Source organism: Bufo gargarizans, chromosome 4 (assembly GCF_014858855.1).
Source record: "Bufo gargarizans isolate SCDJY-AF-19 chromosome 4, ASM1485885v1, whole genome shotgun sequence".
NCBI lineage: Eukaryota > Metazoa > Chordata > Amphibia > Anura > Bufonidae > Bufo > Bufo gargarizans.
Genome location: NC_058083.1, coordinates 505,099,003 through 505,121,360, shown reverse-complemented (window position 1 = coordinate 505,121,360; position 22,358 = coordinate 505,099,003). Strand labels below are relative to the sequence as shown.

The 22,358-nt window shown below is 43.8% G+C and overlaps 1 long non-coding RNA gene across 1 annotated transcript in view; it reads left to right on the top strand.

Moving 5' to 3' along the window:
* The window catches only part of LOC122935668, a 30,860-nt gene extending 8,502 nt beyond the window's left edge, over nucleotides 1–22,358 (top strand). The window contains exons 2-3 of the long non-coding RNA XR_006388812.1: nucleotides 2,608–3,007; nucleotides 22,127–22,358. This is a non-coding gene — a long non-coding RNA (uncharacterized LOC122935668). The remainder of the gene's footprint in view (nucleotides 1–2,607; nucleotides 3,008–22,126) is intronic.

The following is a 22,358-nucleotide window of genomic DNA, read 5'->3' as shown; positions in this document are numbered from 1 at the left end:
AAAAAAGATCGACTATGTCCACAAAATGCGGACCATGGACCCACTGAAGTGACTGGGTCTGCAAAAAAAATTAGGAAGGGAAATGGACCGCATCCGTATTTTGCTGATTCACGGTTTGCAGTCCAAAAAAATGGACACGGTCGTGTGCATGAGGCCTTACTAGAATAGGAAAAGCCTGTTATCCAGACCACAGAAAAGCTACAAACAGCAGGACGTCCATTCCTTCCTCATTCGGCCCACTGACTATAATGAGGACTTTGTAATACTTCGTTTCACCTATGGTGGCGCTGCACAGGAAATAAAGGGGTTTTCCAGGAGGATCATATTGATGACCTGTCCTCAGGATAGGTGATTAATATCTGATTGGTGGGGTCCGACTCCTGCCACCCCCACGGTCAGCTGTTTGAAGAGGCCACTGTGCTCTGCTGAGCGCCATAACCTCTTCCTAGGCCAGTGACGTCATGTTCCTATGACACATGACTTAGGCCTCTTGCACGCAAACGTATTGGTTCCGTTCCGTGCAATGCACAGGCAATGTCCGCACGGCGGCCGGGACGGATCCTGACCCATTCAACTTTAATGGGTCCGTGATCCGTCTGTTCTGCAAAAAGATAGAACAAGTTCTATTTTTTTGCGTAACGGAAGCACGGATCAAAACCCCATGACAGCACTCCGTGGGGTTCTGTGCCGTGCTTCCAATCCGGACCGGAACGCATCTCAAGTGAATGGGTCCGCATCCGTGATGCAGAAGAATGCACACGGCCGGTGCCCCGTGTTTTGTAGAACCGCCGTATGCGGCCACGGGAGCACTACGGCCGTGTGCAAGAGGCCTTAGGAGCAGCTCAGTCTCATCCCAGTGAATGGTCCTGGGCTGCAATACCAAGCACAGCCACTAAACAATAGGCGGCAGTATGCAAGAAGAATTTCCACCTACAAAGTCATAAGGACGGACACAATAGGGATCGCTCTGCATCTGTTTTACTGACAGTTTCCTTCGTTTTCCCTCCTGTTTACTGTTTTAATCTTTTTTATGCAATCTTGTTACATTGGAAGGAAGGAGATCAGACCTGATCTGTGTGTGACTGGGCCACTGATCAATATGCAGTCTCTATACAGAGGAGTGCAGCGAATACGCTCACTGTGCCCCCAGCTTCTCCGGACCGCCCTGACACAACAATATAGTGACATTACCATAGCAACCGCTCAAATGGGGAAGCAGCCACTTCCACATCTGGGAACACTGAACTAATCACACCGTCGAGTCCCATTATTCTGACCAGCAGCTAATATCCAGAGTGACCGCCGTGTGCAGCACGGACAGCAGCAAGACGGGCTGGGGGTGACTCTGTAAGGTCCTGGTTGTCACAGATATGTGGAGCCATGCTGACTGCAGCCCACAGCTACTGGAGGGGGCGCGGGGGGGATCCATAGAGAGAACACAACCATCGAGGTGGTCCCACAAATCCACAGTTGGGTTCAAGTCTGGGGAATGTGAAAATCGAAGCCTTTTCTGCCAATGCAAAACACGGATGCCGCCCACGTTGCTTCCGCAATTTGCGGAACGGAAAAGACGGCCCATTATAGAAATGCCCACAAAATGGACAAAAATAGAACATGATTTAAAATTTTAGCGGCGCCACGGAACGGAGCAACGGATGCGGACAGTGCTGTCCGCATCTTTTGCACCCCATTGAAGTGAATGGGTCCACACCTAAGCCGCAAAAAATGCGGCTCGGATGTGGAACCAAACCACGATCGTGTGAATGAGCCCTTATACACACGTCTGGTGCCTCCTGGTTTGTTCTGGCGGTGAGCTGCTCCACTGCACCGCGTCGGTCCGCCCTTGTGCACCTTTGTAGCCGATGTTCACCTCTCACATCAGTGGCACGTGGTGTCCGCTGTTTCCACGTGTCTTATTCACAATACAGCCGTTTGTCCACTCACCATACACTTTCACCACAGCAGCAGAGAACAGTTCACAAACTGCGCAGTTTCAGAGATACCGCCACCTGGGGCCCGAAAACCAATAATCATCCTTTTTACCCAGGACAGCAACGAGGGATATGTGTGCAGAGCCTATCACACACTTTATATACCCACCGAGCCAGCTCACCACCCGGGACCTCCTTCATGAGCTGCTGACATTGCAAGTAGGGAGAGGTCAGAAAAATGTGACTTGACTGTGTATAATAGTGTTACTGAGACCCTCCACGAGGCCGGTAAGAGGACTGAAACATCGCTATATGGGTGAATAAAGGACCACACATTTTTTCACCACCTGGATATGCTTCCTTTTCAATATATATATAAATATACTGCTCAACATTGAAGTTGCAGCACCAAGGATAAACTGTAAGGTTATGCAAATTTAGAAAGTAGCAGGTATCTCTAAAATCTCCAGATGATCAAATTTTCAAGCACCTAGCTCCAATCTGTGGCAGGTGGGAGGGGCATAAAAGCCAGACTGAAGTTTTTTTGCCACATGAAACCTCAAAAATTGTAAAATCATATGGCATGCCTCCGGTTCGCCAACGTGCCAGTTATCACCACTTGCCTCAAACTGAGTACAAAATCCTTAAACAGAGAGTCCTTGGTTTATCACTCCAGCAGATCATTATTACGCTTCTAAGCCAAGATGTCAGCACTGTTCAGCGTTGTGTGCCCCGGTGGTTGGGAGAACGATGACGAACTGGAAGGACAACAAAAGCTGCAGAGAGGAGAACTTCTGTACGACGGATCGTCTGACTAGAAGTATGGTGCGTAGTGATCCATTCCGTACTGCAAGTGAAACTGAACGTCACATCCCAAGCCTAGGGCGGCAAACTAAGTCTACACAAACCATCAGAAGGCGTCTACATAAAATTGGGCTACAAGCCAGACTGTCCAGGTACAACTGATATATTGACCTCACTCCACCGCTCTCAAACACTATCGTGGTGCACAGCAAGACGGCCCTCTTTCTGCTGGTATATGAGATGTGAATACATCATGCAAAGGAATTAACAAGGTAAAATAAGATAATAATTTAGGAGGTTATATTTTAAAAAGGTTGCCTCATGAATATATGGGATATATGGACATCATGGGGGGGGGGGGGGTCCCCCACTCTGAACCCCCTTCTGTGCCACAGTGGACCATTGCTCTCTACAGTGGTTCCTATTCCTGAGCACCAGAGCTTCTCATGGTAATGCTGCCCCTGGGGGCAGATTTGGCATTTCTGGGGCCCCTCGTTGCACTGCCAAGCCTCCCTCTTAGTTTAGCAGGGCAGCTTGGGCACTTCAGCAACTGCTCTACATTTGGGAAGGGCCCCTGTGCCGCTGAACCCGCAGTATGTTAACCCTGTTAGTTTTTTTTTTTTTTAAACCTACTACTTGTGGCCAGGAGAGGGCCCCTCTGATCTATGGGGCCCCATGCATTTGTTTGGATTGTGTGGTGGTAAAGTTCACCACTGGCTGCCCCAACACTGGACCTTAAAGGGACTCTGTCACCACTTTCTAACCCCCCCTTTTAAAACTATTGTTCTCTCCATGGCACCCTTGTGATCTTTGAAAAGGAGGAGGGGGCACTGAGCGAGAGCCGGAGGCGGATTTCTTTACATTCAGGCGGCGCTGAAAGGATCAGGGGAGGAGCTGGGCACCAACGGCGGCGGCGGAGAGCGGCAGATTCAGACCTTCAGAAACGCCCTGGGCACCTTATCCACAAGATTGACAGGTTAGATAAAAGGTATTTTTATCAAAACGAGACGGCGAATTTATGTTATAACAACACCTTTGTAATCACAAGGGCGCCATGGAGAGAACAATAGTTTTAAAAGGGGGGGTTAGAAAGTGGTGACAGAGTCCCTTTAAAGCCCTTCAAACCAGTTCTGATTTTCTATCTGTAATTACACACATTGTGCACTAGGGGGCACAAGATCCTCACTTTTCTTTAGAACAGGATTTACAGGATATTTGGTATAAAAGATTAAAATATGGGGATTATTTCAGTATTTACATAAAGTGAACGAGTTACTTGGTTACTATCTATATTTCAGATTGGTGGTATTGTAAAAGCTTTTTAAGGAGTTCCGTCCTAGGGGCTCAATACCAGAAAAGAACTGATCAGTTTTATCCCCAGGCATTCTGAATGGAGAGTAATCCATTCAGGATGCATCAGGATGTCTTCAGTTCAGTCACTGTGCGGTTTTTGGACGGAGAAAATACCACAGCATGCTGCGGTATTTTCTCTGTCCGAAATTCCGGAACACTTGCCGGAATGCTGGATTCGGCATTATTTTACATTGCATCCGCCATGCAGGTACCTTCCACCCTCTTGTTTGCAATACATTTAATTTGCACAATGGGCAGGACCACCACCGGGGCAGTACAGATGGTAACGTGGTCAGGGACCTATGCTGGTGCGTCCAAAAAAATGGACCCTCATTTGATTGGTTAAGGTTCCTGCAGGGAAAATGATATTTAGGCCTAGATGGCGCATCCTGGACGTCTGCTGTAATCAACAGCACCAATTATTACATTTCATATATAAAACCGGTCAACAGATGGCGCTGTAGGTTAAGACTAGATGACCACAGTGGGGGAAGATTTATCAAACTGGTGTAAAGTAGAACTGGCTTATAGCAGCCAATCAGATTCCACGTTTAATTTTTCACTGCTCTTTTGGAAAATGAAAGGTGGAATCTAATTGGTTGCTCCGCGCAACTAAGCAGTTCTACTTTACACCAGTTTGATAAATCTCCCCCAATAATTCCATTTCTTAAAGTTCAAGACCACATACTGTGACTGAATTCACTATCATCTACCCATAGGAATCATGGGAATCATAGGAATCTACCCAAAGTCATGTTCTTCTATTCCCAGATTCCACCTTTTTGATATTCTCGCCCGTTTATCTTATATTATTACTGTAACTACAATTTTTGTCCCCAAAAGTGATTTATTAGGCTTTTCTACATTTTACTGAAATAGAAACAATGAAAAATGACAAATAAACAATAAGACTAAAGAAATGTGGATCAGAGCATTAAAGGTGCGGTCCATAGGTCACCAAGTCCCACCTCATTCACCCATCTTGACATTATCCCTTTAACTGTGCTACATCACATGTTTTACACGGGAAGGATTGGGGGTCAGTGACTGTATTCCTGGTAATATCTCCAGTAGCCTCTGCCTATACAGTGAGCTCCCCCTAGTGGCAGCTACAGTCTGAAGGAATTTTATCATTTAAAGGGGTTTTCTGGGTTCAAAGTGTTGATGGCTATCCCTATGAAAGGTCATAAATGTCACGACCATGGTAATGGTCGTGACTCCTTGAGCCGCATGCAGTTGCCCGCGGTCTGGTCTGTTTGTCAATCACAGGTGAGGGCTGAAGTATGTTGCCTCACGTGTGGTTGCCGCTGGCAACATGATATGTATTGGCAGTATAGCAGTCTGAGCTGTTGCTAGGCAGCTTGCTCTCAGGCGCATGCGGTTGCACCTGGCAACCTGTCTTTGTAGGTGTGCTGTTTATCTGTTTGGTGTGCACGGGGTTTATTTATGTGTACACTTCCCCTTTAAGTGGCTTCACTACCCTGTCTGGTGTTGGAAGGGTTAATTCCCTTTCCAGTGTGTGTCTGTGGGGGTGTGGCTACTTGGGCTATTTAGCCTCTGCTGAGACCTGAGGCTGAGGGGTACTCCAGCCTTGTTGTAAGCTGGAGTCATCCTCCTGGTCTCTTATACCATCTGCCAGTGAGGGCCACCCTTGTGGTCATAAGAAGAAAAGTTATGCGTGATGTTTATTTTATGTTCTTGTGATGTCTTATATTACAGCAGCTATGGATCTGGGTTCCTGTGTGTTATGTGTGTGTGCTGTGTCCTTTTATGTTTGGTGTGGACATCAGCATGTGAGCACGGGATCCAGTCAGTGTGTCTGTGGCAGGTAGGTGTGGAAGTCGTTTCACTCACCTGCCATATCCATAGGCTGTTTATGTTTCCCCTTCCTTGCAGCTTTGCCAGTTTAGACTCCTGTTCCTCCGTGACTAGGAGGAACAGGTTGTCTTACCCAGCTCCTAGCTCAGGGATTGGTTTAGGGCTAGTAGGGACTCGAGGTTCCTGAGTATGAGCCCTCCAACCATCTGGCTTGGCTCATACAGCTAGGAGTCAGGGTCAGAATTAGGGACGCTGTAGGAGGTTACCTACTCCCTAATTCTGTTGTCCTGGCCAAGCAGCTTCCACATACGTGTAACATCGCACGGCTGAGGGTTTCCCCTATCCTCAGTTGTGACAGTATGACCACAATGGCTCCTTACGTGGATCACCTTCGAAAGAGGGTGCAGCATGTACCGCCATCTGCTGATGGGGTGCATGCGCGTTCTCCGGAGGGAGAGCGTTATGGGGGTGTCACCGTTTACGGCGCGGTGAGTGGCTTTTCCCCGCCATTCAGTTTTCACCGTTGTCCGTATTGGTGCTGTCACCACCAGACATCTGAGAAGCTCTGACAGACGTCCTTCAGAACCTCCTCCTTGAGGTTACTTTTGTTTTGCTTTCAGTTTCTCATCTAGTTAGCCTCTCTCAGCTGTCATGTAGTTGCACTGATTGCATCCCTTTAAATCCCTCCCCATACTGCATCACTTTGCGGTTTATATTACTTCCTGGAGTGTGTGCATGCTGATCCTACTACTGAGTCTTCTACAGATAAGTTTTGTTCGTTCATTTGTGTTTTCCTGTTTGCTGGATCCCAGGTGACCCTGACTCCCTCCGTATCAAGTGTAGGGAGCCGGTGGTCGTGTCCCCTCACTATTATAGGGTGTTCAGGTGTTATACAGTCGAGGTACGAGGATATGCGATCATCTACCATTGGGATTTTCGCATAGGCTCAGCAGTTAGGGAGAGAGCCAGGTCTGATGCAGGGCTCTCCCTTTTGTTCCTTAGTTTTGGATCCAGTCAGTCGGATCTTCATTTTGTGTCTTCTAGTTTTCTGTACACCTTCCGTGACAGGTGCCTCCTTATTTGTCATTCCCCCTCCCCCCTCCCATTGTTTTTTGTGCCCCACCAACTTTCCTCTTTAGTTGCTGGGGGGATTTGAGGGGTGGGAGTGTCCAGCCTTCGGAAGGAGGTGACCTGCTGTAGGAGGGGACCTGCTCCCTAATTCTGTTGTCCTGGCCAAGCAGCTTCCACATACGTGTAACATCGCACGGCGAGTTTCCCCCATCCTCAGTTGTGACAATAAATATCAAATCATTAAATTAAAGGGGTCCCCTGTCGACACACAGATAACCTATTTGAAGCACTGTGGCCTCTTCATTGTTTATATAGGGCCATCTACCTACACGAGATCTGCTTAGTGGTGACGCAGAAAATTCAGCTTCATCCCATTTAAGTGGAGAGAATGAAGCTGCAATCCCCATATTTATGCCCCATAATCTTCCAGTTTCCATATGATCAAAATGGAGGACGATGACATCTAAGATCACATTGAGTGATTCCGGTTTTATATCCTGCAGAGACCCTCCATACATCTTAACTTCTGTCTCCCTGACCTTTCACATGTTATGTCTGACACTGGAGGGTCAGGAACAATGATATATTCTCCCTGCGGGTGTCTTCTAGATCAATACTCCTATATTCATATAATAAATATACAAGTGTGTTTATTATCCCTGTACTGTGACATCACTGTGTTTATTATCTCTGTACTGTGACATCACTGTGTTTATTATCCCTGTATTGTGACATCACTGTGTTTATTATCCCCGTACTGTGACATCACTGTGTTTATTATCTCTGTACTGTGACATCACTGTGTGTATTATCCCTGTACTGTGACATCACTGTGTGTATTATCCCCGTACTATGACATCACTGTGTTTATTATCCCTGTACTGTGACATCACTGTGTGTATTATCCCTGTACTGTGACATCACTGTGTGTATTATCCCCGTACTATGACATCACTGTGTTTATTATCCCTGTATTGTGGCATCACTGTGTTTATTATTCCCGTACTATGACATCACTGTGTTTATTATGCCCGTACTGTGACATCAGTGTTTATTATCCCCGTACTATGACATCACCGTGTTTATTATCCCTATACTGTGACATCACTGTGTTTATTATCCCTGTACTGTGACATCACTGTGTTTATTATCCCTGTACTGTGACATCACTGTGTTTATTATCTCTGTACTGTGACATCACTGTGCTTATTATCCCTGTACTATGACATCACTGTGTTTATTATCCCTGTACTGTGACATCACTATGTTTATTATCCCTGTACTGTGACATCACTGTTTATTATCTCTGTACTGTGACATCACTGTGTTTATTACCCCTGTACTGTGACATCACTGTGGTTATTATCCCTGTACTGTGACATCACTGTGCTTATTATCCTCGTACTGTGACATCACTGTGTTTATTATCTCTGTACTGTGACATCACTGTGTTTATTATCTCTGTACTGTGACATCACTGTGTTTATTATCCCTGTATTGTGACATCACTGTTTTTTATCCGTACTGTGACATCACTGTGTTATTATCTCCGTACTGTGACATCACTGGTGTTTAGTATCCTCTGTACTGTGACATCACTGTGTGTATTATCCCTGTACTGTGACATCACTGTGTTATTATCCCGTACTGTGACATCACTGTGTTTATTATCCCTGTACTGTGACATCACTGTGTGTATTATCCCTGTACTGTGACATCACTGTGTTTATTATCCCTGTACTGTGACATCACTGTGTTTATTATCCCTGTACTGTGACATCACTGTGTTTATTATCCCTGTACTGTGACATCACTGTGTTATTATCCCTGTACTGTGACATCACTGTGTTTATTATCCCTGTACTGTGACATCACTGTGTTTATTATCCCTGTACTGTGACATCACTGTGTTTATTATCCCTGTACTGTGACATCACTGTGTTTATTATCCCTGTACTGTGACATCACTATGTTTATTATCCCTGTACTGTGACATCACTGTGTTTATTATCTCTGTACTGTGACATCACTGTGTTTATTATCCCTGTACTGTGACATCACTGTGTTATTATCTCTGTACTGTGACATCACTGTGTTATTATCCCTGTACTGTGACATCACTGTGTTTATTATCCTGTACTGTGACATCACTGTGTTTATTATCCCTGTACTGTGACATCACTGTGTTATTATCCCTGTACTGTGACATCACTGTGTTTATTATCTCTGTACTGTGACATCACTGTGTTTATTATCCTGTACTGTGACATCACTGTGTTTATTATCCCTGTACTGTGACATCACTGTGTTTATTATCCCTGTACTGTGACATCACTGTGTTTATTATCTCTGTACTGTGACATCACTGTGTTTATTATCCCTGTACTGTGACATCACTGTGTTTATTATCCCTGTACTGTGACATCATAGTGTTTATTATCTCTGTACTGTGACATCACTGTGTTTATTATCTCTGTACTGTGACATCACTGTGTTTATTATCCCTGTACTGTGACATCACTGTGTTTATTATCTCTGTACTGTGACATCACTGTGTTTATTATCCCTGTACTGTGACATCACTGTGTTTATTATCCCTGTACTGTGACATCACTGTGTTTATTATCCCTGTACTGTGACATCACTGTGTTTATTATCCCTGTACTGTGACATCACTGTGTTTATTATCTCTGTACTGTGACATCACTGTGTTTATTATCCTGTACTGTGACATCACTGTGTTTATTATCTCTGTACTGTGACATCACTGTGTTTATTATCCCTGTACTGTGACATCACTGTGTACATTATCCCTGTACTGTGACATCACTGTGTTTATTATCTCTGTACTGTGACATCACTGTTTATTATCTCTGTACTGTGACATCACTGTGTTTATTATCTCTGTACTGTGACATCACTGTGTTTATTATCCTGTACTGTGACATCACTGTGTTTATTATCCTGTACTGTGACATCACTGTGTTTATTATCCCTGTACTGTGACATCACTGTGTTTATTATCCCTGTACTGTGACATCACTGTGTTTATTATCCCTGTACTGTGACATCACTGTGTTTATTATCCCTGTACTGTGACATCACTGTGTTTATTACCCTGTACTGTGACATCACTGTGTTTATTATCCCTGTACTGTGACATCACTGTGTTTATTATCCCTGTACTGTGACATCACTGTGTTTATTATCCCTGTACTGTGACATCACTGTGTTTATTATCCCTGCACTGTGACATCACTGGGGTTATTATCCTGTACTGTGACATCACTGTGTTTATTATCCTGTACTGTGACATCACTGTGTTTATTATCTCTGTACTGTGACATCACTGTGTTTATTATCCTGTACTGTGACATCACTGTGTTTATTATCCCTGTACTGTGACATCACTGTGTTTATTATCCCTGTACTGTGACATCACTGTGTTTATTATCCCTGTACTGTGACATCACTGTGTTTATTATCTCTGTACTGTGACATCACTGTGTTTATTATCCCTGTACTGTGACATCACTGTGTTTATTATCCCTGTACTGTGACATCACTGTGTATATTATCCCTGTACTGTGACATCACTGTGTTATTATCTCTGTACTGTGACATCACTGTGTTATTATCCCTGTACTGTGACATCACTGTGTTTATTATCCCTGTACTGTGACATCACTGTGTTTATTATCCCTGTACTGTGACATCACTGTGTTTATTATCTCTGTACTGTGACATCACTGTGTTTATTATCTCCTGTACTGTGACATCACTGTGTTTATTATCCCTGTACTGTGACATCACTGTGTTTATTATCCTGTACTGTGACATCACTGTGTTTATTATCTCTGTACTGTGACATCACTGTGTTTATTATCCCCTGTACTGTGACATCACTGTGTTTATTATCCCTGTACTGTGACATCACTGTGTTTATTATCCTGTACTGTGACATCACTGTGTTTATTATCCTGTACTGTGACATCACTGTGTTTATTATCTCTGTACTGTGACATCACTGTGTTTATTATCTCTGTACTGTGACATCACTGTGTTTATTATCCTGTACTGTGACATCACTGTGTTTATTATCCCTGTACTGTGACATCACTGTGTTTATTATCTCTGTACTGTGACATCACTGTGTTTATTATCCCTGTACTGTGACATCACTGTTTATTATCCTGTACTGTGACATCACTGTGTTTATTATCCTGTACTGTGACATCACTGTGTTTATTATCCCTGTACTGTGACATCACTGTGTTTATTATCCCTGTACGTGACATCACTGTGTTTATTATCCCTGTACTGTGACATCACTGTGTTTATTATCTCTGTACTGTGACATCACTGTGGTTATTATCCCTGTACTGTGACATCACTGTGTTTATTATCCCTGTACTGTGACATCACTGTGTTTATTATCCCTGTACTGTGACATCACTGTGTTTATTATCCCTGTACTGTGACATCACTGTGTTTTATTATCCCTGTACTGTGACATCACTGTGTTTATTATCTCTGTACTGTGACATCACTGTGTTATATCCCTGTACTGTGACATCACTGTTTATTATCCCTGTACTGTGACATCACTGTGTTTATTATCCCTGTACGTGACATCACTGTGTTTATTATCCCCTGTACTGTGACATCACTGTGTTTATTATCTCTGTACTGTGACATCACTGTGTTTATTACTCCCTGTACTGTGACATCACTGTGTTTATTATCCCTGTACTGTGACATCACTGTGTTTATTATCCCTGTACTGTGACATCACTGTGTTTATTATCTCCTGTACTGTGACATCACTGTGTTTATTATCTCTGTACTGTGACATCACTGTGTTTATTATCCTGTACTGTGACATCACTGTGTTATTATCCCTGTACTGTGACATCACTGTGTTTATTATCCCTGTACTGTGACATCACTGTGTTTATTATCCCTGTACTGTGACATCACTGTGTTTATTATCTCCTGTACTGTGACATCACTGTGTTTATTATCTCCTGTACTGTGACATCACTGTGTTTATACTATCCCTGTACGTGACATCACTGTGTTTATTATCCCTGTACTGTGACATCACTGTGTTTATTATCCCTGTACTGTGACATCACTGTGTTTATTATCCCTGTACTGTGACATCACTGTGTTTATTATCCTGTACTGTGACATCACTGTGTTTATTATCCCTGTACTGTGACATCACTGTGTTTATTATCCCTGTACTGTGACATCACTGTGTTTATTATCCCTGTACTGTGACATCACTGTGTTTATTATCCCTGTACTGTGACATCACTGTGTTTATTATCCCTGTACTGTGACATCACTGTGTTTATTATCCCTGTACTGTGACATCACTGTGTTTATTATCCCTGTACTGTGACATCACTGTGTTTATTATCCCTGTACTGTGACATCACTGTGTTTATTATCCCTGTACTGTGACATCACTGTGTTTATTATCCCTGTACTGTGACATCACTGTGTTTATTATCCCTGTACTGTGACATCACTGTGTTTATTATCCTGTACTGTGACATCACTGTGTTATTATCCCTGTACTGTGACATCACTGTGTTTATTATCCCTGTACTGTGACATCACTGTGTTTATTATCCCTGTACTGTGACATCACTGTGTTTATTATCTCTGTACTGTGACATCACTGTGTTTATTATCCCTGTACTGTGACATCACTGTGTTTATTATCCCTGTACTGTGACATCACTGTGTTATTATCCCTGTACTGTGACATCACTGTGTTTATTATCCCTGTACTGTGACATCACTGTGTTTATTATCTCTGTACTGTGACATCACTGTGTTATTATCCTCTGTACTGTGACATCGCTGTGTTTATTGTCTCTGTACTGTGACATCACTGTGTTTTATTATTCTCTGTACTGTGACATCACTGTGTTTATTATCCCTGTACTGTGACATCAGCTGTGTTTATTAGTCTCTGTACTGTGACATCACTGTGTTTATCTTCTCTGTACTGTGACATCACTGTGTTTATTATTCCTGTACCTGTGACATCACTGTGTTTATTATCCCTGTACTGTGACATCACTGTGTTTATTACTCCTGTACTGTGACATCACTGTGTTTATTATCCCTGTACTGTGACATCACTGTGGTTTATTATCCCTGTACTGTGACATCACTGTGTTTATTATCCCTGTACTGTGACATCACTGTGTTTATTATCCCTGTACTGTGACATCACTGTGTTTATTATCCCTGTACTGTGACATCACTGTGTTTATTAACCCTGTACTGTGACATCACTGTGTTTATTATCTCTGTACTGTGGCATCACTGTGTTTATTATCTCTGTACTGTGACATCGCTGTGTTTATTGAACACACGATTTATGTACTGTATATGCTTATTTAAGGATTTATATTTTGATATATAAAATAAAAGGACCTGTCTCCGCTCCTGACATGTCTGGCGATAGCAGACTGTGCAGGGACACACTCCAGACTGGTAACGCTTAGTTGTACCTTTATTGCAGACTGTTGACAATTCATTCATAAATGTCTAGCAGGAATAATAGAGTAATGGTGAAACTGTTATAAAAGCAAAATTTCTATTTGATGGGAAATGAAAGTAGCTAATAAAACAGACATGTACTGGGGAAGTAACGTGTCTTCTTTAATACCCGTTACAGGCCAAAAACCTAAGGGTTCATGCACATGGCCGTAGTTGGCTGGTGCCTGCATTGTGGCCCGCAAAGTGGTCTGCAATATACGGGCACCGGCCATTTCTGCACCGCATCGCGGATGCGGACCCATTTACTGGAACTGTGGCATGGAACCCCACGGAAGCACTACGGAATGGTTCTCTCTCCTTTCCTCCGCATGGCAATAAAATAGAACAAGTTAAATGGGTCTGCATCCGTCTGTGCCAGTCACATGGCTGGTGCCCCTGCATTAGGGCAGCAATTTGCGGTCCCCAATGCACGGAATGAGCAGCCCACGTTCGTGTTCATGAGCCCTTATGCTGCACTATTGAGAGGTTCTGGTGAAATTTCCTCTTGTGATTTGTCATGTGCGGTGCTGTCTTAGGCTACTTTCACACCAGCGTTAAACTTTTCCGGCATTGAGTTCCGTCCTAGGGGCTCAATCCCAGAAAGTGTTATCCTAAGGCATTCTGAATGGAGAGCAGTCCGTCCAGGATGCATCAGGATGTCTTCAGTTCAGTCACTGAACGGTTTTTGGACTGAACAGCATATCATGTTGGAAATAATGGACCTAGACCCATGGTTATAACGTGGACACAACGTGTCACCTCCAGATAGAAAAGGCAAGTCTAGTTGTAGGACTATAGGACCTTGTTCACATCTGGTTTCTTGCTTCCTATGAAGGTTTACATACAGTAGGTATTTACCTGCGTACATAGGACTGTATAGGCACAGTCAGCCATTGCCATGCTATACTGTATTATTTACTGTAACCACCTGTGTAGGAAAATGTAGCAGATCACAATTTCCTATACTGGAACACAAAAGGTAGGCCGACGCATACCAAAAGGATGCCGTTTTTGTATGGTCTGGGTTTACGGGGACCTATGGATGCCACGTATTTACATTGTGTTATGTGACTTTTGTTTGGTGCATGTGCCAAAAATAATGTATGAACCGTGCCTAAATGAGCCTGGACCTTAGTACATTGAGCGATCCTGCATCATCAATGTTGGCATATACAGTATGTTGTTACCCATCATTGTAATCCTGTCTGTGATGATATGGAGATGACTGCGATCTCTACAGAACAGTGTCAGCATGTTATGAGGCTCAGAGGCACAAATTACATGATTTCATTTTTTTTTTTAAGAGCATCTGTCAGCAGGGCGAATCCTATTAAACCGAGCAAACTGACTGGTAGGGTTGACCCTGCTGGTTCAAACAATACCTTATTTCTTCTTCTACGCTGTGCTGTTCAGGAGTCTTCTTTTTCTTCGGTTTCTTATAATATGCCAAGTAGGCTCTTGGAGCACTGAGGGGTTGGATCAAGCCCTCAGAGCACCAGTTCATCAACACTCCATTGCTGAAGACACCCCTCCCTTCCCTTTGATTGACAGGGCCAGACCTCTCCTGCGCCGCTGATCCATGTATTGGTATTTGGAGTATATACTTTGGGGTTTTCTGGGATTTTCATATCGATGGCCTATCCTCGGGATCGGTCACCAATATGAGATTGGTGGAGTCCTCACAGCTTCCTAAAGACAGCGTCATCCATCGTATAGTGGCTGCGCTTGCACTTGAATGAGACTGAGCTGTACTAGTGCATGTGACGAGGCCTAAGCGCTCACGTAGCTGATCGGCGGGGGTGCCAGGAGTCGGAGTCGCTATATTGAACGGATACATAGTGCTGCATACTGTGATATTTTTTCCCCCTCAAACTGCCAGAACCTATTATACGCCTATGGGGTCCATCAGCGCCCATTGCGAGGTGCAGAAGAGAACAGGGTCATACATAACAGTACAGAAAAGCGTTACATAATTTGGCGAATATTCATCCACCCCCGTACGCAGATATGGCAGCAAACAGAAGTTCTCGCATTCCAGAGCCGCGCAGAGAGCTTGTTTGCACAGGAAGGAATGCTCGGACATAATCCAACAAGAAGAAAACAATAATCAGCAAATCCCAGACCGGAGCATCTCAATCGGGATAAAAACATTCAGGTCTCATCAATGTAAGCCCATGGATCGGCAGACCAGGCATTCGCGGGAGCAGCTTCCCACGGGGCGGTGTGCGGCGGCGGCGATACCCGGAGATCAGGGGGAGAATAAACTGCAGTAATCCACTGTCAGAAGAGATTAAACCTTAAAGAGCCTGCCCAGTGATCTCTCGTGTCAACAAGTCCCCTGGCTCCACCGCGTCCTTTTCCGACAAATAGTCTTCTGTCATTAACCCTCTGAGGACAGGGCAATTTTCTGTTTTCGTTCTTTACTCCCTGCCTTCCTCTGGAGCCATCTTTTCTCTTTTTTTTTTTTTTTTTGTTCGCCTAGCCATATGAGGGCTTGTGTTTTTGTGGGACAAGTTGTACTTTCTAATGTCACCATTTAATATTGCATATGATGTAGTGGAAAGCTGGAAAATTTTTTTTCGAATGCGGTGGAATTGACCTGTGGTCAGCTTTATGCTGCCCGTACTAACAGCAGAATAAAGTAGAGACAGGCGAGTCGATTTCATCGGTCTGTCGTTTTGAAAGTTAAAAGTAAGTGGTTGCCGAGAACCAACATCACAATCTTTGCAGACTGGGCCTGGAAAAGAGTCACGACCAAGTGTTGATCACGAATATTCGAATTGCAAATTTTTATCGCGAATATCGGCACTTTGAGAATTCACGAATGTTCAGAATATAGTGTTATATATTCATAATTTCGATTATTCGAGATTTTTTTTTTATCAGTACACATGATCCCTCCCTGCTTCTAGCTTTTGGGCCAATGAGAAGGCTGCAATATCTTTGACTTTAGGAGTAGTGTTGATTGCGAATTTTCATAATGCAAATTTTTCAATTGCCGATTTCCGCAGATAACGAATTCTCGAATATATGGCGAATATTTACGAAATATCACAAATTCAAATATTACCCCTGCCGCTCATCAATCACGGCCACCTGAGAAGAGTCCTGGTTATTCATGGATTCCTGCTCTCCCTGCTGATGACTGACAGTTTAATACCGAGTTTTCTCCCTTTCTCTCTAGGAGAGAACTGCCAACCATCAGCAGATGGGAGCGCAGGAGATTATGAATAACACGACGAGGAGTCGAGGGGCTGGGTTGAAAGCAAGAATGAGTGAATAAATAGTGAGCAGAGGTGTCTGGATTTGTCTTTTTTTAAGGTTAGGCTTAGTAAATGAATGTAAATATAAATGTGAATGAATATGACTGTAAATATGAATGGCTTGGTGGATGAATTAGTGATAACTGGAGATGATGGATGATGGTGCACTATGGTATGTGGATGTGAGATGGATAGTGGATAAATAAATAAAATTGAAAAAATATATAAAGAATATATATAAGAAAAAAAAACATGGATGAAATTGGATGGACGGGATGCAAAAAAATATATTATGCAGGGATAAGTGTGTGGATTGAGTGGACGTATGAAGTGACGCAGGGGATAAAATTGTTTGTCTGAGGATGAAATGAAGAACGTTTGGGAAAGGGGGGGGGGGGGGGGGAAGTGGACCGTCACATCAGTGTTGCCGGGATGGGTGATAGGTTAATTTCAAATGCCTCATTGAGGCCGTTGTCACGGATGGTGTTACAGAAAACTAGAAGACACCAATGAAGATCTGACTGACTTGATCCAAAACTAAGGAACAATAGGGTAAGCCCTGTAAGAGCCCTGGCACTCTCCCTTACTGCTCAGCCTATGCAAAAATCTCAGTGGTAGAAAATTGCATACCCTCGTTCCTCGACTGTATGACACCTGAACACCCTATAATAGTGAGGGGACACGACCACCGGCTCCCTACACTTAATACGGAGGGAGTCAGGGTCACCTAGGATCAAGCCCACAGGCAAACAGAAATAAAGAAAACAGACTTATCTTGTGGATGCGGTAGTAACAGCTTCTAGCATCAGCATACTCCAGGAAGTTGTATAAACCGCAAAGTTATGCAGTATGGGAGGGGATTTATAGGGATGCAATCAGTGTAACTAGATGACAGCTGAGAGAGGCTAACGAGATGATAAAACAAAAGCAAAACAAAAGAACCTCAGGCAGGAGGTTCTGAAGAACGTCTGTCAGAGCTTCTCAGATGTCTGGCGGTGACAGCCGTGCGGGTTTAGACAGTTCAGTTTATAAATCCAAAACATTTCCCGTCTTCTTAAAGACTGGATGATATTGTAACCGTCGGTTTTGACTTGCCCAATTGGGGTTATAGAGAATCCGAAAAAAAGAGCCTTGATGGTGGGTTGTGGCAAGTCTGGATATACTATGTTGTAGGAACTTCTTTTTGACATTGGATCTATGTTTATTTAGTCTATTTTGGAGGGTTTGGCTGGTACGTTCTATATACTTTAGACCGCAGGGGCGGGTAATCAGATAGATGACGTTTGTTGAACCGCAGTCCAGATGGTCCTTAATCAGGAACAACTCACCATTATGGCCCTGGAAAGAGGTAGTGGTGCTGATGGACCTGCAGCAGAGGCATTATATTTGATTGCATTTATAACTGCCTGGTGCCCTTGTCTTAACCAGTGCTTTGCCCTGTTCCAAGCATCTCTTGAATTTGCTGGGTGTAAGTAGGTTTGTGAGGGTTTGGGCCCTTCTGAATGTGAGTGGAGTGGTGGTGCCTTCGGTAAATCTTTGCGCAAAAATGAATCACTTTTCAGTATGTGCCAGTGTTTGGATAAGATATTTCTGATATCATTGTGGTTACTGTTATAGGTGGTTATAAAATTTGTATTTAATTGTTTTGTGGGGTCGTCTGCTTGTGCGAGGGCTCGAGCTCTGCTCTGGGCTGCATTGATAATCCTTGGGGGGAGGGTAGCCTTTTTGCAGGAACCTTGTTCATATAGTTTCGCTTTGTAGGGTGCAGTCATCATCACTCGAACAGTAGCGTCTGATTCGCTTGAATATTGTTCTTCCACTTTCTGTGATGTTCACTGGGAAAACCAAATAGCTGTTGCAGTCAACTTTCTTGAAATAGGTTCTGGTGGTGATGCTACCACTGTCAGCCATTGGCTCCAGATCCAGATATTCTCCTGTGGACTTGTTTGGTGTGCCAGAGAAGTAGATCCCCCAGTCGTTAGAGTTCAGGTGTTCAATGAACTTGTTAATTGATGTTAAATCTCTATCCCATATGAAAATCAGGTCGTCGATGTAGCGACGGTAGAATATGATGTTGTTTGTCCAGTAGCTGGACTTGTAGATGAAAGTGTTGTCAAAACCCCCCATAAAAAGGTTTGCGAAGCTGGGCGCGAAACGCGTACCCATAGCGGTACCCTTGGTCTGTAGATACATGGTATCCTGAAATGTAAAAAACGTTATGAATGAGGATAAAATGGATGCTTTTCAAAATAAAAGTTTTTTGATCCTGTGGCATCTGGTCGTCTTTCTCTAGAAACAGCTCTGTACATTTGATGCCCAGGTCATGTCAAATATTTGAATATAAAGACGTCACATCCAGGGTCAACCAGTAGTCCTTGCAATTGGCATTTTGTAATAATTGTATCAGGGTTGTGTAATCTTTGAGATATGATGGCAGCTGGACAACATATTTCTGCAAAACAATTTCAACATAGTGGGACAGATTGCACGTAAGTGAGGAAATGCCTGAAATGATCGGCCGACCTGGAGGATTAGTGGCGTTTTTGTGAATCTTCGGTAAATGATAAAATGTCGCAATAACTGGATTCGTGATTAGTGTTGAGCAAACTTGTGTTTTAAGTTCGGCGTCTAAAGTTCGGGTTCGAGTTATCGAAGAATCGCGTTATGGATTCCACTACCACGGACCATAACGGAATTTAGAATCCATAATAGGATACTTCGATAACCCGAACTTTAGACGCCGAACTTAAAAAACAAGTTCGCTCAACACTAATTCTTGATGTTAATATATTAAGATTCCTTTTCGCTAAGGATATGAGATGCAGAGTCAATAAGGGTTTTAAATGCTTGTTGGTGGTCTATAAGAGGGTTTTCTTCCAGCGGTTAATAGTAATCGGAATCTGATAGTATGTGTTGAGGAAGGGTGGCACATGTTGTATATGTGTATGTATTGGCGGTGCATCCCCTCAGAGGGCGATGTGCGCAGATGTGCCCAGCACCTGCGCCCATCCGCCTCTGATATTCCCCAGGGGCTCATCCATGCCCCTGTGGGAATTCATATAGTGTGGTCCGCGAATGCATATATATATATATATATATGTGCCCCTTTAATATATATATATATATATATATATATATATATATGTGCCCCTTTAATATATATATGTGCCCCTTTAATATATATATATATATATATGTGTATCTATATATGTGCCCCTTCAAGATATATATGCCCCCTGAATTAATGTGCCCCCTGAATATGTCACACACAGCCCCATATCATATTAACCCCCCCTACATGGACCCAGATGCATCAATGTGAATGTGGCCCAAGCATTCACATTGATGTATTCTGAGTAAAGGCGCCAGGATGACCGGATAAGGTCCGGTCATTCTGGTGACCTCAAAAGGATTCAAATTCTAATGAATTTGAATCCTTTTGTTCTAATTATCTGCAGCTCGGCTGGAGATAATTAAGCATAATAGAGAAAGAGGAGACACCTCCGCTCCCTCTATTATGCGCATTCCGGCATCGCAATTACCATTGCGATGTCCAGAATGCCGAGAGCTGCAGACGGGAGATCAAAGGATCTCCCGCCTGTCAGCAAGTACACGCGGCCCTGCGTCGCGCGTGCAGGGATGCGCGGTGACGTCATCTCACCGCGCCGGCCCGCGTGTCCCTCACAGTGGGGCGCGCTCGCGCGCCGCTGTGTGGGCGGCACGGAGTGCGGGCGGCTGGACATATAAGTGCCGGCCCTCCATGCATCCATGCACGCAACTAGCCTGATGAAGGGCATGTGTTTTTGCCCGAAACGTTGCCTCAGTTCCTAAAAAAGAACCCTTATGTCCGGCAAATAAAAAGCATTAATCGCATACTGGAGTGCTGTCTAAATTATTTGAAATGGACATATAAGTCCGGCGGGCCCGACACTAGAACAGAAGAGAGCCGGCCGCCCACCCTCCCTGAAGGATCATCCCCTGGACTGACGAGCCCCCCTGGACAACGAGCAGGATATTAAGTATCATTCTATTAACCCCCCCACTATCCCACCAACGAAACCCCATTAACCCCCCACTATCCCACCAACGAAACCCTATTCTATTAACCCCCCCACTATCCCACCAACGATCTGGTTCCCCTGATTCTGTGCCCCTGATTAACCCCTGCCATACCCCCATTCCCCTGGTTATTAACCCCCCACTATCTGGTTCCCCTGATTCTGTGCCCCTGATTAACCCCTGCCATACCCCCATTCCCCTGGTTCATTTAACCCCTGCACACCCCCCCCCCCCCCTCACTGTACACTTGCAGGATACTTCACCCCTGCATTGCTGTACAGCTCCCCACTGTTAACCCTTTGTGTTTGTGGTCTGCTTAACCCCAGCACGACCACCGTAGATCCTCGTCGTATACCTTAGGGATAGAAGTAGTCAGGTGGGGTGGGTTGTTATACCTGTATGTGTGTATTGTATAGTTAGTTTGTGGGTGGAATTTGGGAACGTGTAGTGTAGTTGAGTACTGTATATTTAGTGCTGTATTGTTAGTGTATTGCGTGCTTAGTGTGTTAAATAAATACCGTTATATTTGTACCCTTTGTGTAGCGTGTACTTGTTAGCGGTAGCGAGTTAGTAAGGTGCATGCAGCTAGCATTAGTGATTAGTGTAAGCATAGCGAAAGTATTGTGTTATTATTATATAAAGGCATAAATAGGCGGAGTCATCACTAGACGGCTCCTCCTTATTTATGAATATTAATTATCGATATTCGCATAATATTGGTGATTAATATTCCCCCCTTTACAGTATGCATAGTGCTTCTTGAATGTAATAATTTCTATCCTGAAGTACAATACCGCCTTGTAGGTGTTTTATGGCCATTTTTTCTTTAGCATTCAGATTATGGTTACTTAAAGGTTTTGGTGGATGATCCTAAAGTTTTCCATTACGAGATCATAGAAGGTTTCAATAAAGTGCCCCTTATGGTGTAGGGGGTAGAAGCTTGAACATGGTTTAAGTTCAGTATTGATATATTGTACTTCACGGGGGGGATACGGTGTCCTTGGAGGGTGTCTCTATTTCTTTCTTATTAACTGCTATTAAGTTGAAGTGTCTTGTAAGAGTCAGCATCCTGATGAAATGATGTAGGTCTAGGAAAAGATCGAACGCTTTGACCTTAGATGTAGGGCAAAAGGAGAGGCCCTTTGATAGTACGGAAGTTTCCTACTGGCTTAGTTGATGTTTGGAAAGATTGAAGATTTTTATTTCTTTTGCTTGCATGTTGTGTGGCCTTAAGTCTTTCTTTTTGGTTTGGTCCCCCTACAGTGATCGAGAGTCTACAAAAAGGAGGCTCACCTTGTGTGGTTGTGCTATGTGTAGGCACAACTCTAGTGTGAGCTCATCTGGGGTTGTTAAGATCCCCTCTAAAACGGATGGTGTGCAGCCAGGGATACAGGTGCTTCTGGTCAGGGATGTCTGGAGTCCCTCAGAAGATGCGTGGATCAGCAAGGAAGATGTCCCACGGCGCAAGAGACCTTGCTTTCAGCCCAGCCCCTCA